At 44.1% G+C, this 18,620-nt stretch overlaps 1 pseudogene across 1 annotated transcript in view; it reads left to right on the top strand.

Annotated features, from left to right (window-relative positions):
• Nucleotides 1-9,747: 9,747 nt before the first annotated feature.
• The window catches only part of LOC144180164 (uncharacterized), a 75,097-nt pseudogene continuing 66,224 nt past the window's right edge, over nt 9,748-18,620 (top strand). Inside the window, exons 1-2 of the transcript XR_013324346.1 lie at nt 9,748-9,772; nt 12,092-12,490. The product of XR_013324346.1 is annotated as an uncharacterized LOC144180164 (transcript). The remainder of the gene's footprint in view (nt 9,773-12,091; nt 12,491-18,620) is intronic.

Raw genomic sequence — 18,620 nt, 5'->3', positions numbered from 1 at the left:
ATGCTTCCTGCGTTCGAAACATTGTTGCTGAAGGCTTTGGCGCCATCTTGAGATGGCGATGTCGATGGGTGGGACGAAATTTTCGCTGTTTCGGCAGTTTTGTTTTCGTATCCGATTCTAACGCGCATGCGATTTTTCGGTCTATTTTTCCGAAAAAAAAATGCGCGTTAGAATCGGGTAATTACGGTACGTTCCGGCTCTTCTAGAGAAGAAGGTGGCGCTTGCTCGAGTGCATCCGCAGCAGTAACTGCGTCGCCAATACACGGCCGTAGATTTACACTTAGTTTGCTATATAAATTAACTGTTTACTCTTATCGAGTCTGCACATTATGCTACAATGCGGACAAAAATGAACTTTCTCATGCCGTACACTGATGTCTATTCCAAAATAGACCGACAAGGATTCTCGTATATATTAAGGTCACTTATAAACTGGCGCACGCCATTAGCTCATGCCAAATATAAGCCACTAGCAAATAATTTATTGCGATTGCAATAATCCTACTGCAAAATTTGCACAAAGCTGTTTAGGTGCTTTCTCTTTTCTATATATATCATCCAAGCTGTTTCAGAAAATCATGATTGTAGGTGCAGTTAAATCTTTGGCTTCAGACATCTCGAAGTCACCGCGCATAGCCTTCGGCTCCTGAGGTTTTAAAGCGAAGCTTTATTGTTCTCACTGGTGGTGTCGGTAACGTGGATACACCGAATTGAAGGGGAAAAAACGCTTCCCCTTGCTGGCATCGTATCTGGTCCCCTCCGCCCTATGAAGCCGGCGTCTATCCGGTTGCTACATTTCGACATGGTCCAAGTGGTTTGTAAAACTTAGACGGCAACCAGAGAATCCATCACGAGAGAGCTTCGCGTTTAACTATCATCGCCGTTTGACTGCGAATTGCACGATTTTTCAATGCCAAACGCATCAGCTCCGAGAGCCCAACCAAACCCATTCCTTCTACTCCGGCCCTTTTCCCCCAACTGCTAATTTTCCCAGCGCTTTAGTCCCGTGACTGGTTAATCTCGGGGCGACGCCTGCTGGAAAGCGAGAACATTGGCAAAACGGGCTCCCCCGCGGCGCTGAGTTTTATACCGCTGCCCAGAGCGCCGCTACTTGGGCAATTTCAAACATCGGTTTCTTTGGTAGTCAGGCACGACGGGCTCCCGAATTCAGTTACGGCGGGGCGATTCCGGTGAAGCTCGGGGACCCACCTTAGGAGATGTCGGCAATACAGGAGTCACACTCCCATTGTGAAGTGGGCGGTGGATTTGGTATTGATAAAATACAGGAGGCGATCACACAGGTATTATCTGATGTGGATCAATGTTTTCAATTACGCTATCGGATGGCGCTTTCGCCGCGCACCTTTTCGATTAAGGAATCGGCGAATGGAATATGCTGCGGTACTCTGGCAGGACGTCTGGTAGGGTGGCCGCTGTCGAGCAGAAGCGGTTGGGCTGGCTGGGTAAACGTGATGTCAGACCGTTCCATGCAAGGTTGAGCCCACCCTCTGGTGTTTACCTAAACAGGAAATCCAGAGTCGCTGCCATTTACAGTCACTGTGGCTTGTCCTTTGAGCGGAAGCGGTTTGACCAGTTTTTAAAATAAAAACAGAGCACGCCACCTTAAAAAGAATCATCCTGACGTGATCTTTTCACGACCTGCCAAGCTACTTCCGCTCACTAACTAGGCAGTCACTGTTAATTATCTATAGTACGCACGTTCAAATTAGAAAGAATTCCTGCTAATGCCTTCCATAAATGAGTGGTTTCTGCCACTTCACTGGTTTTCGTTGTTCCCTTTTGTCGCAAGCTGTTTTCACACGGCCCCAATCGGCCTCATGTATAGTTTAGGATTTTTGTTGGTATCACGCAGTAACAAAGTGTTTCTCCTGCAGCTATAGAGTTCTAAAAACGGCCGTTAGGAGGTATTGCGCAATATAAGAAAAATATTATCCTTTTTAATTGCTGAGGAGACTCGTCGGCATAATAATAGCGCGTCAAGAGCCGTTTTTTTCGTCTTTCGTATTTGTTATTGTTGAAGGTACGTGTTAGAGACGATATTCTTCATTGGGCTACTTCAACGCAGAAATTTCGTTTTTTACTAATGCCTGTATGTCTCTGTGTCTGAGACTCGTTTCAGCCACCCGGCTAAAATGAAATAGAAGCTGCGCAATGTTCTTACATACCCACCACCACATGCAAACATCTAAGTGCGGTGTCAGTGTTCTTACTTGTCAACATTGTTGAACAAGAACAAGACATTACGCAAATATAAGGCAGAAAACCAATACATAAGTGATATTTGGAGTGTTCCTGTATTTCAAGAATCTATGAATGCTTTGTTTTTGTGATAGCAACTAAAATTACAGGTCAACTGCAGAAAACCGTCGCATGCTGTTGTTTGCGCTACCTGGCGGCATGTAAGAAATCAAACGGCAACAGTAACGCGAAAGGTTCCAATAGATAGGTTTCATGTTCCGCCTGAAAAGCTCGTGAAGTAGGGCAACGTGGTTCTATAAACGTTGTAGTAGGGTGCCTCTATTCACGCGCGTTTCCGCCGTACAGCAGCACTGGAATCGAGGCACCCGACTTAGAGCAGTGGAACGCGATAAATTTAAAGTGACTTGAGCAAACCTCTAGCGAATTATCTTGGGAGGAACGAAACGGGAGCTTAACAGCATGAGAGCGGGGCGGGAACGAGAAAGGAGACACGTAATTCTGTCGCGAAATTCATGTCCCTCCTTGACGGGTTTTTTTGCCGCTCGTCATTTCTTGCCGTTCGCCGAGAGGAGCCGTACCGCGAAGCGAAGGAATGTTCTCGCCGCCCTTGTCGCACCCGGGTCGGCTGGCCATGTGTTTCGGGGAGAGAGGTGGGCGAGAGTGCCGCGGCCTACTGAAGGCTGCACCCCGGGAATTCTCGGAAGACGCGCGGCCCGGTGGACGGTGTGCGTGGTGCAGCGCGGGGTTTCCGGGGAGAATGGGCTGAGAACTGGTGGTGGCCGGACGTACGGCCGGGACGCGGCGTCGGCCTTGAGGGCTGTGCTGGGGAGGCCGAGCGACGACGGCGGTGAACTTCGGGCCCCCGAAGATTCCTCAAGGAGGCGACAGTGCGCGGCCGGAGTTCACCCAAATTGCGTCGCTGATCAGCGGCGCCCCACCACAGACGACCGACAGCCTCCGTCACCCCGGCGAGACCATCAGCCGGACCGCAGCTAAGATGTTCTCCCCTTCTCCACCTTTCCTCGGACTCTTCCTATTCATCTTCTGTGTTGTATTCCCCTAAGCGGACTGCAGGGGCTTATCCGCCTCCTTCAGTGCACCACGCGGTATGTGTTTCTAGCGGGCCTATTGTTAGTAGTTGGGGGAAGCCTCCAACCCCGCCTATTGTATACTCTACTGTCCCCTTCATTTACTGTCGTCTTCTCCTCAGGCTCGTAACGGCGTGTACCTTTTCTTTCATTGTGATTAATGTACTTCGTGTCGGTGTCTTGGCAGCTCTGACCCCAACGGGGTGTCAACTGCATTGTTTTATTCACTCGTCAAAACTCCTGTCTGTCTGTTTCGAATTTCCTGTGAATGTGAAGTAAATGCCCGTTGTTTTGAAACTGTTTTCCCGTGCCCCGTCTCGTGCCTCACGCCAGCGGCCAATCAGGCGTGGACCTATCGCCGGTTAGCAGGTCTGAACCACATTCTCGAATTCGCACGTAAGGGGGAGTTGTTTGTCGCTCCTCCCGTTCGAGACATCGGCCACTAAATTATTACTTCGCTTAATTCTGTGACAAATTCCCAGGGGCGCCTGTCTACCACCGTCTTTCGTCGGTATATGCAATGAAAGCAGCAGATACACGGCCATTTTTGAGCTTACGAACGTAAAAAAGGCCTACGGCTCCATCTTTACAACACTAGTGGGTCAGAGCGTGGTTCCTTATAACTCCCATTTAAATATTGACTGGTTATGCGTACACGCGACGTGAGCCGTCGCCGAAAGTTGGAGATGATAAAAAGACGGAAATTAGAAGCTGTATTCCCCATCCAACGTGCGCTGTTGATTTTCCTACATGGTGTAATGATGGGCTGTCACACTTGCACATCCGTCATATTCAACGGCGTCCCTAATGTCTCTATCGTCAGAAAAAATAAACAATAAAATTTATTCCTCTGCAAATGTGGTTTTCGACATGGGTGGGCGTAACAGCGAAGCCGAGAAGAATCGCGCCACAATGTTTGAGCGGTCATGGACCAAGTTCTTTTTTGACAACAACTTCGCTCGTAAACAATTCGAAGTCAGCAAACAATAATCAGGCGGAGGAAGGAAAAAAACAGTGCCCCAACGAGGCACGCAATGATCAAATCTTACATGCTCCCAAAGAAACAAAACAACACTATCTACATCGCAGATGAAATAGCTGTCGCGCAGTCTGCATAGATAGCCATCCGCGCTCAAAAAAGGAGTAGGTCTACGCTGCGCCAAAAAATCGATGCCCCGCGTTTCAAAATGCAGTGTGGTTGGTTCCCTCAGTAGTTTCGCAGATCTCTGTCGCGCTAGCAACCACCACAGATAACAAACGAAAAACATGATGATGTATTTAGGGACGCCCTGAATTGGGCCTTTTGTTTCCATCTGTGACATGAAACTACCCGTGAAGAAACGAGGCCATAGCATTAGACAAAGGAAAAATCGTGCGCTAAGGACAGAATGCCGCCGTTTGGAGCATAAACGCGCTCGTTATGACGTGGAATAGCCACGCCTCAACTGCACATCGCTTCCTTGGCCTCATGCGTCTCTGACTCGAATCCCCATTGTTCAGTTTCAGTGCTTCGTCAGTATTGTTCTTACACGACCTATCCCTTAAGGGCCCCACTCCAATGATTTACAGCCAAACCCTCTCCTTCGACCCAGTAGCTTTGCTTCAAACAAGAGAGTAGGTACAACATTTTGCACAACTTTGGAATTGTGGGACACTGCGGTGGAGGGCACCAAGTTACATACGTTGCAAAGGCGTACTCCACACTGCTTTTGTGCTGCATGAATAGCCCATTTCAAGTGCGTGGTTCATTAAAAAGTTTTAGTTTGTAGTCGCTGTCTCTGGCCCTTGTCGTCACAGAAGGACGTTAGGCTGAGGTTATTATGTAAGCAAGGTCGCGTAGTTTTTCTGGTGTATCCGACATGATAGTTCGTCACTAGTTGAAAGAATATATTCCATTTTTAAACGCGTAGGAGATCAAATCACCTGTCCCCGCGTGTGGGCTACGCGTTATGGTAAATCACCGAGACCAGCGAGTGAAACTGCTGTAATTTTTAGTACAGCGTGTTCACGCAAAGGGAACGTTGTACCGTTCTTTCATTTCGTGAAGAGAGTGCCAGAAGTTTGCTCTTCTACGTGCCTGTGATGCGCGTAGTAGGCAGTTGTTCATAAATTCTGGGAAGAATCTATGTTGTCCATTATAGGAAAGTATCCCGATGTGTACATCCAGATTAAGCGCCAGTCAATGCTGTGTGATAACGACAGCTTTTTGCTTTCGTGCAAAATGGGGTAGACATTTGGAGTTTTATTAGCAGAAACCCTCTCATCCGGCTCTTTTGTTATTTAAGCTGCGGTTTGCCACTCACGAACCTACGTTGATATACAGTGCTTCTTCCTTAAACTTTCCAGAACCTCGTTATTGTGGCTCTAAACTAACAATAGGCGGATAGTGAATGGCATGAAATATAATAGTTATTCTAGTTACTGCTGTTTCGGTACACCTTTTATTACACACTTCAACCTGCATCTGCTCCCCGTATAATTACAGCACTCTACAAATATCGCCTTTAAAGTCAGAGTGTAAATATAGTGTAACCGTTTCGAGCTGATTTCCCTTTGTTTTTCGGGAAACTTAAAACACTAGGTTATTTTGCTTTCTTCTCTTCAGTATTCTTTGTTGAAGCGTAGACACAAATCAGATATCAAACCTAAAATTGAATGTTACGCCACTGGTTTTACGTTTTATCTGTATCAAATCAGTGGGGTTTAACCGAATTTGTCAGCTTTTAAGAAAAACGTATACAACACTCATTCTATTCTAACCTAGTCACATTTCTTAATTAGCCCTCATTCTTCTATGGTTCCCTGAGCTGCCATATTTCAAACGCTTTTTTGCCTCAAGTGTATTCCAATAATCAGTAGGATAACGCCCTATGCCAGTTCTTGCAGATGCACGTGCGCTGTAAGTGTATGATTGATGACGACTAAATTTTGTTTCACAATAGCCAAGTAAATGGAATTCCAATGGGAATCCTGAATTACGTTGGGGATGTAGTCCCGTTCGAATGCAAATGGGTCTTGTCGAAAACGTTTTTCGTTTGTTTTGTTTTCCTAAAAACTAATAATAATCTCTCACGACTACATAGCTCGTCCCTAGAAAGGGTGCAAAGAGAAGAAATAAAACTCCCAGCGTGCTCCTGTCTCTATTTGGTAGCGCGCGCTTGAGCGTGCTCGTTCAAAGAAAATACCAAGTTACAGTCATTTCACAAAAACAGGATGCTCTAAATGCTCGGCGGACCGGTCACCAATGAAGCAGAAGGCAGAAACTCAATCACGATGCGCATTAAAGAAGTGTTTCCTAAGTATGACCACGGTATTCCATCATAATTTCATATTAAAAACAAACAGACAGGATTAGTAATTCGAATAATTACTTACAAAGACGATACACTAACAATTTTTGTCGTTGAAGAATCAATACGCAACTCAATGGCAAATGCAGTGACTGATTACGACGTTCCGACGCGGATGGCGTGTAGACCCATGAGAAAAACTCCCACGGCAAGGGCGTTTCACCACTTCCTGATTTAAAAGATCTTGCAATGCATGGAAGCAAGCTGTACTTCAAGAGACGAAACACATTTTCAGTGAGTATTCGCACCCGGTTGTGCTTTACTCCTTCCAAAATCATCATCAATCGACTGCGGCGCTGATCTGCGGGGTTGCATAAATATTTGGCTCGTGGCCTTGCTGATGTTTCCGCTGAGTGCGCTAGTCGAATATCGCGTTTGTGGTACGGCTGCGCGATTACCATGGCACCGTGCATCGTTATTGCGCAAACATTACGACATATTTCCATAAGTGTATGTGGCGAAAAAAAAAACAGACAGGTGGGGAGAGCGAAAATAGGACACACACGCTCGCAGCCAAAGGAAGTGAGTGAGCTTTGTTGAGAAAAGCAGCACAGTAAAACAGGGGCATCTTGCACATAGGGTAAACATGTTCGAACGCGGAACTACCATTTCAGATGCCACAGTTTGCCTTTCCTAATGGGTATGTTGCTCCTCCGGTCCTTCTTAGGTCTTCCACAGTCTGAAAGAGATTATTGGACGTGTATACGATTGAACGCATGGGTATTGGTTTTATTCGAGCAACCTAGATTTCCACCTTGTTTTTTTTCGAGCTTTCGATTGATGAATCTAAATCATACGAGGCGTTTTTTTTAAATGAGTCAGATCCACCTAACTCGAATTTGAGAAAGAATCGGAAGTTTGTTGGCGGACGTAAATGCAACGCCATCAAAGCTATTGTATGATGCATTTCACATGTCTGCTAAAGGAAGTAATAGCCTCAAGTAATTGAAAATTATGCCGCGATTTCGAGCAATACTGCGGTGATAGGTTTGGATTTGCCTCATATTGAATTGAAACACTCCAGCTGACGCGTCATTTTTACAAAAACGTTATTTAAATTTACTTTCAAGCACCCTGTGATTGAGGTGTGGTGGAATAGGCATTGACATTATGCAACAGGGCTTCATGAGCAGTATAACAGTATACAAGGAGAACAGGTGAGTTGTCTTGGCAGCATTTGCAGGTCCTTTTGAATTCTTCCCTAGGATAGTTTTCTTGGGCACGCCTGATGGCACTCATAAACTAAGCAAGCTCTTCATTGCTTTGCCATGAATTTCCAAACCGCTTCACAAGGAAGCTGATCATATCTTATTCACGTTCATGAAGTAATTCGTACTCTCAGAGGGGGGGGGGGGTGGAAAGGGGCAAATTTGCCAGGGCTTGTAAGCGGCGGCTATTTATACAGGTAATAAAATAATAAATATTGGATTAAAAAATAAATACGACCGCAGTTGTTCCATAAGTACGGGTGAGTCGAAATGATATCATCGCTTCAAATTGTTCAGTTTCATTTCATTCACATCTTCTTCAGTTCACTTCGCCGTTGATATCTGGGGACAGATATTTCGCCTATCTCCTCATTTCCCCCGGAATTCATAACAAGTCACCTCCGACAAGCAAAAAATAAGAAAAACTTCCGAAAGCACTCACGAAAATGTCGGAACAGTCAAGCCAAAATCAAACTCCCGATGTGCAAATGCATTTGGCTCTTTTTAATTCCTAAAACAGTACCACCGGGCTCATTTTCGATACGAACTACAATCTGCGTACACTTTTTGCAGGACGTTATCTCATCTATTTTTGGCCACCTCCTTTTTAGGGGAAAGTTGCCGAGTTTTTTTTTTGTCACTGCAGTTATATGCAACTTAGTTTCGGTTTCTGGATCTGGCTCATTACGAAAACAAAGCGCCTCATATATGTCCTAAAGAGACCCAGTAACGCTTTCAATCCCACACACACACACACTCTCTCTCTCTTTACACCGTGAATCGTAGCATCGAAAGCTATAGTTATCGCTAGCCCACAGCGCCACTCCATATTTTCTCGTCGCAGCATGTACGGATTTCTTTTTCGGTCTCGATTTCGTTGCGGTTGCAAAGCGGCTATCAGATTTGTTGATTACTGCAATGTTGAACGCTGCACCGCCACAATATAGCTCGAGTGAGGTCACTGAAGTGCACAAACTACCCGCATACTGAGTAAGAGCGGAAAATGTTTATGGTCAAGCTAACGAGTTCCCCCAGGTGTACAGAAGGGATGTTCGAGTCAATTACTTTGTGATCCCATAGCATGAGTTGCTGTTTTCACGTTTTTACGACGTACTGAAAGCATTTGTGATGTTGAAAACATTAAAAAAAGGTTATCTAGGGTATGTTTATTCGCCAGATGCCACGCAGCACCACCCCATGAGAACCCTTTATATCGCGAGTTTGAAAAAGAAAAAGATATAATCCATTCCGGAGAAAAGGCGGATATGCTTTAAGGAGGTATTTTTTTGCCTTTTCCTTCCATTACCCTTTGCATAAATTTGCTTTCTTTGTTTGTTCTTTGACCCATCACGTTAGTAAACCGGAGGAATTTCGAAACAACTAATTTGATCATCGCGCTTCCTAATCTTGTGCCGTCTGTTTTATGGGGAGCGTTTTGTTCAAAGCGATTGATACGTAAACACAATCTATCTGCGCTGCCCTTAATCCGAATATAGTGGAATGATTAACGGTTTTGCATGGCTTGGATCTGCATTGCATCCAGTTTTGGTAACTAAGAAAAGTGCGGATTTCTATTTATGAAGTTTTAGCAGCGGAGCTGTGCTTGGTCGGGGCGTGCTAACGCGGGCGGAGCGATGTGGAGAGGGCCATCGCCTTGCGAGGGGGAGAGCAAGCGGCATGCACCGCACGCAGTGGAAGCTAGGCAAGTAATCCGCTGCAAAAAATAAACAAATGGTATCACTTCTCCTCGCGTCCTGGCTTAGAGTAGCGCAGTGGGGCATAGCGGCTACATAGTTAAAGAACAGGCAGCAGTAGCGAAACCGTTCGGTTCGTTTGCTTTAAATGCAGACGCGCTCCTTCCGCATCATTCTGTTTGGAGACATGGCGCCATCTCCGAGTTCCTCTTGTAAGAAACACTGAAAGAAGCTGTACACGTACGTAAACATTGTCTTTCCAGGTAAACCTACCAAAATCGTTATTATAATGACTTAGTTCACAATGTTTTAAAGTATCTTGCTTTGAACAGCTTTGTGCTCTACTTTCCCCGTCGCGGGAAGCGCCCAATCACGCTCTCTAGCCATGGCAATGTTGCACGCTATGTATTAAACGCAGTATATACAAGTGCGCGTGGCGTCGCTTTTGGAATATTTGGAAAATGGGTAAAATCACGCACTATCTGGAAGAAGAGGCCCCGTCAGAAGCACCAGCAATAGTTGGTGCGCTGACCGGAACGGTGTCGTCTGGCGAATTCAAAAACCGGAAAAGGGAGAGAGCCCGGCATGGATATATAACCACTCAACCTGTCTGAGTAGAAAATCTCTCTGCTGGCTTTTAAAAGTTTGTATGAAGCTTAGCCTCACGCTTAGAAAATGCCAGGTAGCTTCGCTCTTAACACCACCGTTTGCGACGTTAAGTCAGTGAAGTTGTGATAATTTTTGTCCTAGTTTTCACACTATGGTTACTATGTTGAAACGGGAACAAAATACGGGCAGTAAACCATTGACGTTTACTGTCTGATTTCGATTATTTATCTCCAAGTGAAAGGTACTCTGCCATAATACCGTATATTGCGGAGCACTCAAAATAGACAAAATTTCCCCGGAGATCATAAGGATAACTTTTTACATGCACACTGTACAACAAACCACCTGTTGCCACATGGTGTAAACGGTTGAAAATAACTATTACTTTTTTTTCAGAAGGGTCATAATGTTCATTCATGCAGGTTGTTCTTGTGCGGTAGTGCTACGAGGTTAGATATTAAATAACAATTGGGTATAGATATACTGCAGTAATACACTAACCGTGACGACCACCTACTAAGGAAATAGGTTTTGTGAGTGGTACTGTTTATTTAGTGTATATTACGGTATGATTCACTAGGTTGCGGTACCGGCTTCGTTGCAGCATGCGGGCGTAGAATGTTGATGTCTCTTTTGTTTTTCTGTAGTAAAGAGAGAAAGAGAGAGAGAAAAAGTCAGTACCTTTGTTTAGAGGATTCTTTGAAGTATTCCGATTCGCTGTGATAACTCTGACAAAAAGATTACGGCAACATCGAATATCAAGACGTAAAGATCCCCACCAATAATCATACATCAGGGAGCAAAAAAGAAACCAGAAAATTGTGAGTACCTTATTAACATCGAGTAGCTCAGACTTTGTACAATACAGGGTTGGGTCACTGTAGCACATCAAGCTTTCCCTTGGGAAAATGGTCGTGTTTTGAACTCCGCAGAAATCAGAGTTCCCGTCTCGTGTTTGTAAGAACTGCTTTCAATTTAAAAATTTATTTTAAGTGCTCCAATGAAGCCTGAAACGTATAAATTTCAAGGCATAATGACAAGCTCTTTCGGCTCTTATAAGTTCCACACTGACAGTACTGGCACAAGTTTTTTTTCCAAAGTTACTTTCATGTTCTCTATTTTAGTGGACGACGGTTTCTTTTTTAAGGCGAATGTCTTATGGCTGACAACATTTTAAATTTACCTATTTATAGTGTTGTTTTGACCAAAATAGAAATAGTCTCGTGCCCCGAGTTGCGAAGAGGGGCTAAACGCAGAAAACTAAGACGTTGGTTGTTGCTTTTCGACGCCGGGTAGTAAATAAAAGGCTCGATCTGCGCGTATATTTTTTATATTTTCTGCGTTATTGGGACAGAAGCCAGAGCATGATTTACAGAGAATAGCTTATGGTAGGCAACACATTGTCGCAGTTCATGACGTGCATTGCCGTCTCCAAAAGCACGAGTGATAATTACCTGCTTATTTAGTCACCACATTTTGTTTTACTAAACCAAATAGAAATTACTTGTTCGAGAAGCCAGAGAAAAATTGTAAGTAGCAGAATTTTTCAAACAAGACGCAAAACAGCAGAAATAGCTACAAAATTGAATGCAGAAATCTAATTTTACATCTAGATTGGCAATATTCCAGGGGTGCACAAATTAGCCTATACAAAACTGGTCAACGGTATCATGAAACACTATCCTTTGTTGGAAACATTAGTCGAGCTTTAACCACCAAACGATATTTTGGTTAAGGCCAAGCCGACAAAAAATAGTAAGAAAAGTGGTTTTGGTCCTTCCCTAAGTCGATTTTTAAAACCTGTTTGCCCATGAAACAGAAGTAGTTGCAGCATATTTATTGGCAGCCCATTTAGAGGTAGTGAAAAAATTCTGTAGGTACAGCAGATTTCTCTACTATGAGCTGTTCAGAAAAGTAAGTAGCTGCGTTGTGTCGTTTCTTGACTGGTGTCGCTGACCCCCGAGGCACGACAGTCCTGGCTACCGATGGAGGACGAGCGGTGATCCCGTGCCTCGCCAAGCTCCGCGTCGAAAGCCGCAACGACTCAGCTGTCCTGGTGCGTTGGTTCCGGAGTGGCGGCAGCGAAAACGGAACCGAGCCATTCTACAGCCTGGATGCACGGTCTCGCCGCGGCGGCCTCTCCAAGGGCCACCACACGCGCGGCGAAGCATGGAAGGGCCGATCCTTCTTCTCCGTGCTCCAGGAGCCGCCCAGCCTGAAGGTGAATCGGGTGGACTACGCCGACCGCGGAACGTACGTGTGCGACCTGCTCTACGCCAGCGGAAGGCGCTACAGTGCTACCGTGGCCCTCGCTGTGTTTGGTAAGAGATATTCCTTGGCGTTCTCCTGCTCCATAAATATGAACCGGTGACCGGAAAAGGTAGTACTGCCAACTGGTAGCTAGCACGAACAACACACTACGTTTTTCTTACGCGACAATATTATGCAAAACAAATCCAATCCCCTAAAATTGAAGAAACCGCAAAGGCCGACAAGATGAAATGATGTGGCGCATCCGAGAGTGGCCATACAAGCATGTCAAATATCGAGTTAACTGAGTGCTTTTTAATGCAGTGGCTTTCACGGTGTGGTCATGTGCAGTTAATCTAAAGCCGCGCCCTGAAGCTCTCGTGGGGGCGCGTGCCATATAGTTTGAGGAGCTCCGTCTTCTTGTAACACCGCGAGTGCTTTAATGCACTCAATGTAACACCACATTGCTTGCAGTACACGCTCGGAGGATGTACGAGTGCCTCTTTAGGCGCTCGTACAAGCATCGGCTGGTTCTCTTAGGCACGGATGGCTGCTTGTGAGGGGCACCTAATACGCGATTCATTCACGTCATGCCGCGAAGCTTTTCTTTTCCTTCTGAGGGAATTGGTCAGGAAAGGACTCGGGGCAATCACTCTGTCGTAAAAACTTCAACGTTTCTGGGGACGAAAACCGGGTCACCTTAACTACATTTTTGCAATGTCTTAAGCAAACAAGAAACGTGAACGAACCAAACGACACTCCGGATAAGCTTGTAAATGACTTCCTCTCTCTGGTTTTAGGTATTTGAAGCGACTTGGGATATTCCTAAGTTCTAGTTTGTCAAAGGAGTCTGAGGGGTGGCAGGTCTTTTGACGTGATGCGAAAACCAAGGATGGCACGACCAGAGAAAAGACACCACACAGCGCAGTGTGGTGCCTTCTTTCTGTTCCACCCGTAGTCGTTTTCCGAATTTAATCCCAGCGTGTCAGGCTTGAGTCGTTCCTGGAAGAGTAGAATACCGCTCGTCGCGGACGTAACATTATTGACATGTTGATCCCAATATTTGTAGGTCTTATTTTGTGGATGCCTGAGAATAATATTTTTGTGCACGTCCGCTGGCATATGACGCGGAAGTAAATAGGATAACATTTCATATGATCATTTGCATGTCATATGATCATATGATTTAACTACAACTAATGCATTCTGTTAGCTTTTCTAGCTTGGGGATGTGAACACTCATCTTGTAAAATGAACCATGGGAACAACAGTCTCCTTTAACACAACATTCTAAATTTCGTGCGCCTCCCACACAGACCCCGGCGGCGAGAAGACGAATAGGTTACATGCTAAAACAGATTCTTTGGTATTGCGTAGAGTGCCAAGCCCCTTCCTGAGCAAGAACAGTGAAAACACGTAGATTTTATTTCGCAAAGGCGGTGGTGCATTCCTGGTTTAAGAACGTGAGGCGGAACCATAAAACAAAACGGTGGGGTGAGTAATTTGGTTCACACATTTACGCAGCTTAGCGCAGCTCGAACATAGTACAAAAGCAGGAAATGGACAGCTGAACCCACCTTTTTGCTATACTGAAAGCTTTTTCAGTGTACAAATATTATTTTGAATGATCCCCTTGCGCCGCATACTGATCCGTGGCCCTCCACTACAGCGCCCCTATCAGCTCAGTGTAGCTTCAATTAATTATTCAATCAATCAATCAATCAATCAATCAATCAATCAATCAATCAATCAATCAATCAATCAATCAATCAATCAATCAATCAATCAATCAATCAATCAACTAAACAATTCATACATACAAATGCCAGGAGCACACGAGAAATTAATACGCGGCGTAACGGGGTACGTGCACTATAATTTTAAAGCACATCCTTCAGAAAATAGAAGGTCAGGTCAGGTCATCCTTCATAAAATAGACAGGCACAAAACGAAACCTAACCTACATAGTCAACAATGTAATAAGCATTTAGCAGTACCGTCTATCATGGCCAGGCTATCGCCGTAGCAATGCCATAAACTAATCAGTCAAACAAAGAAAAGAACGCACTTTTTTTCCAACAAAATACGTGAGGCAAGCAAAACAATCCCGCAATTTAAAAAACAAACATTTTCATAAAGATAGTCACATTTCAGCAATCTCTTAAAGGTATTTAGGCAAGCATGTATTGATACATATATACTAAAAAAAAGTGCCCAGTTCAGTTTATCCAACCCAGCGCGGAGGCTCATCTGCAAAGGCGTTGCGCTGCTGAGCAGGAGGTCGCGAGTTCGATTCCCAGCAGCGGCAGCCGCTTTTCTGATGGAGGCGAAAAGCAAAAACGCCCGTGTTTGCGAGATTTCGGGGCACGTTAAAGACCCCCAGCTGGCCAAAATTAATCCGGAGCCCTCCACTACGGCGCGTTCAAAATGTTTCGTTTATTCATATGAAAGCCGTCTTAGTATTGTTGACAATGCACTTGCATATTAGTGAGATTGTTTTCCCATGGTCTCTCCTGAGGAAAGCAATGCGCCGTTTTTCAGAATGACATGTCGGACAGCTGGGGCCACTCAGTGTCAACTTATGTAGCGGAGCAATGCAGTTGTTATTTTGTGCTTGTTCCCAACTGCTACCATTTAAGTGATGTATTGTTGCTGAATTTTGCGGATGTTACAGCATATTCATTAAAATAAAGTTGCGCTACGCGCGCCATGCGGAACATTTCAAATTGCCCGCACGGCTCTCTTTTTCAATTCTTGTAGCTTTGTAATGTTAGCAAAAATAGGGTTTTTTTATTTTATTTTTTTTATTTGGAATACCCTCAAGGCAATTGCATTGAAGAGGGGAGTGGGTATACATTACAACAAATCAGGAAACTGCAGTACAAACAGCAGAACAGAAGTAACTATAACCTCTACAAAACAAAGTTATACGGGTCAATAGGGTCGCAATCTTCCTGATGCGACGAGAGAAGTGCGGCTGAGGTTTGCATGGGTGACAATTTTTGGCATTCATTGCAAATATGAAAAAAATACATACATTGGACAAGTGGAATCCGCAGAAATCAATGCGACGTTATACAGAATCAAATGACCTAAAATATAATATTAGACACAGCGGTACGAAACAAATCCGGGTTGCTAATTGTAGCAATATTAGAAGGAAGGTGGTTCCAGTCGCTAGAGGTACGTGGGATGAAGGAATGAAAAAAGGCCTTAGTGTTGCAAGAAGGAACGCCAACTTTATGAACATGATCTAAACGCGAAGATATGTATGACAGTGCAGTAAGTAAAGCGTGCCGAAGCATGTTGTGTGAGAATACTTTATGGAATAGGCACAATCGTGCAACTTTGCGACGTGACGTCAGAGATGTTAGACCCAAGTTACTTTTCATTCCGGATACGCTGGCTGCTGGCTGATAGTTAGAAAAAAATGAAACGTGCGGCGTTGTTTTGAATTATTTCGAGTTGATGACTAAGAATTTCAGTACATGGATCCCATACCGGTGATGCATAGTCAAGTTGTGAACGTACAAGTGATTTGAAAAGGAGCAGTTTCATCGAAGAAGGAGCGGAATGAAAATTTCGTCTTATGTAGCCAAGCATACGGTTGGTTTTGTTGGTGATGCTTTCAATGTGAAGATTCCAAGATAGGTCAGTGGTGATATGAATGCCCAAGTATTTATAAGAAGTAACCGCTTCAAGAATGTTACCATCAAGGAAATATGAGTGCGCGTTAGTAGTGATGCGGGAAACTCGCATTGATTTGCATTTTGTAGTGTTAGAACCATCTGCCATGTATTGCACCAATGGGATATGGCATTAATGTCAGATTGGAGGGCGGGTAAGTCAGTATCGTTATTTATTTCCCGAAAAATGACACAATCGTCAGCGAATAAATGTACTGATGATGAGATACATTTGGGCAGATCATTTATATAGATAAGAAAAAGTAGCGGCCCAAGGACGGAGCCCTGGGGTACACCTGAGATAACCCGGGTTAGAGATGAATTGGTGTCATTAGCTGTGACAAATTGCTGGCGATGCACTAGGAAACACTCAATCCAATTTAATATGCTAGTATCGAGACCAATATTTCTTAGCTTGAGTAGGAGTAACGCGTGCGGAACTTTGTCGAATGCTTTAGCAAAATCGAAATAAATGCAATCAGCAAATGAACGGTTGTCAAGAATAGAGTGAAGTTTGTGAGTAAACAAAATTAACTGGGTTTCGCACGAGAAAGACTTCCGGAATCCATGCTGTGCAGGGTCAAAAAATGAATTGGATTCAAGAAAGCTGGCAACATGAGAGTAAATGATGTGTTCCAAAATTTTACATGGTAAGCTAGTGATAGATATTGGCCTGTAATTGAAGGGGGACTGTCTGTCACCAGATTTAAAGACTGGTACCACTTTTCCTATTTCCCAATCAGCGGGAATTTTACTTTGTTCTAAGGATTGCTCAAAAAGCTTTGCTAGGATAATAGAGCAGTTATGTTTAGTACTTTTAAGGAATTTGGAATTAATACCATCTACACCTGAACTGGAAGAAATTTTAAGGGAGTCAATAATTTTAATTATTCCATTAGGGTCGATCTGCAGAGGGTACATCGGTATGTAGTCGAGGCTTTTAAAACTGGGTAGACAAGAAGTGGGATTGTTACAGAATGCACCAGAAAACACTTTGTTTAGCACACTAGCACATTCGTCATCAGGTATAGGTTCACCGTTTGTGTCAGTTAGAGTAATGCGAGAGCTGTCAGCTGGGTTTACGACGCGCCAAAATTTCCTAGGAATATTTTGCAAAAAACTAGGCATCGTATTGGTAAGGAAGTTTTGTTTTGCAGTTTTGACAGCAGTAACATATTCATTGACTGCTGAGCGGTACAAAGACCATCTATAACTACTGCGAGATGTTTTGGCGCTGCGGTACAGACATTTTTTTCGGTTTGATAGACGCTTTAGGTTGGAGTTATACCAGGGGGCCTTCGGATTACACGATATTTCCCGAGTAGGTATGAAGCGTTCGGTCAAATCAATGATCTTGTTCTTAAATAATGACCAGTTGTATTCCAGCGATCGCTCATCGAATCCGTCTAAGTAATCAATTAAAAATAAATGCAGCTCAGAATTAATTTCTGAGAAGTTAGCTTTGTGATAATTTCGAATGGTTTTTCGTTTTTTTTTTGCAATGCTTTTTTTTGCAATTTTTGGAATGGTATTGTTACAGAAAAATTCAAAAGGACATGATCACTTAGTTTGGGCATATATGTTATTTCCGAACATAGATCAGGGCAGTTTGTAAGAGCTAAATCTAATATATTTGCGGTAGTCTGCGTAACTCTGGTAGGTTCTGATACTATTTGTGTGAGGTTAAAGGCTAAGCAAAAGTATATAAATTGTTGGGTACTAGATGAAAACGGTCTTGAAAAAGGTACTGCGGCGGACCAGTCAATGTCTGGGTAATTGAAATCGCCCAATAAGAAAATAGGACATGTCGGGTATCGGGATACAACTGCGTTCATCGTGTCGTGAAGGTCAGCAACGAAGGTAGCCGACGAATTTGGTGGACGATAGCAAGCACCCAAAACTATCCTACGATGCGACAGCTTTGCAGATATCCACACGATTTCTAAGCCAGACGGTATGTTGAGCGCAAACGATTCGAGTTGTTTTTTCACAGCCACGAGGACACCACCTCCCTGCCTTGCCTCCCTATCACGGCGGTAAAAATGGAACTGGTTAGATGAATCCAAGATTTCACAGTCGCGTATATTCCTATGGAGCCATGTTTCAGTTAAAACTATAATATCTGCAGATGAAGAAATATTAGCTGCTGACACTTCTGTGCGCTTGCTGATTAGGCTTCTGATATTTGTGAACAAAATAGAAGCGTGCGGTGAATGAGTACCAGTACCACTACCCCTCGCTTGCTGTTATCTTGGTGATACAGCAATTTGGTCCGAAGGGGCGGCAGTCACTTCGGGAACATCGTTTTTGTGTGAACGAAACATGGCTGCTTCAAGCACCGTATCGGTTACGGGGTCGTAAGAGTAGTATGTATCGTTTAAAAGCAGTCTGTTATATTTTAATTTGAAGGACGGAGAGTTTGGCTGAGATTTAGCAAACTGGACTAGTTTTTTGCGAACTAGGCGCGTTGCAGGCGAAAAGTCTTCAGTAACGCTTACGTTGCGCACTTTAAAAT

The sequence above is a fragment of the Haemaphysalis longicornis genome, unplaced genomic scaffold (genome assembly GCF_048455015.1).
Source record: "Haemaphysalis longicornis isolate Haplotype H1 unplaced genomic scaffold, Haemaphysalis longicornis Haplotype H1 scaffold_4, whole genome shotgun sequence".
Taxonomy (NCBI): Eukaryota; Metazoa; Arthropoda; class Arachnida; order Ixodida; family Ixodidae; genus Haemaphysalis; species Haemaphysalis longicornis.
This window is presented reverse-complemented; position numbering and strand designations above follow the sequence as displayed.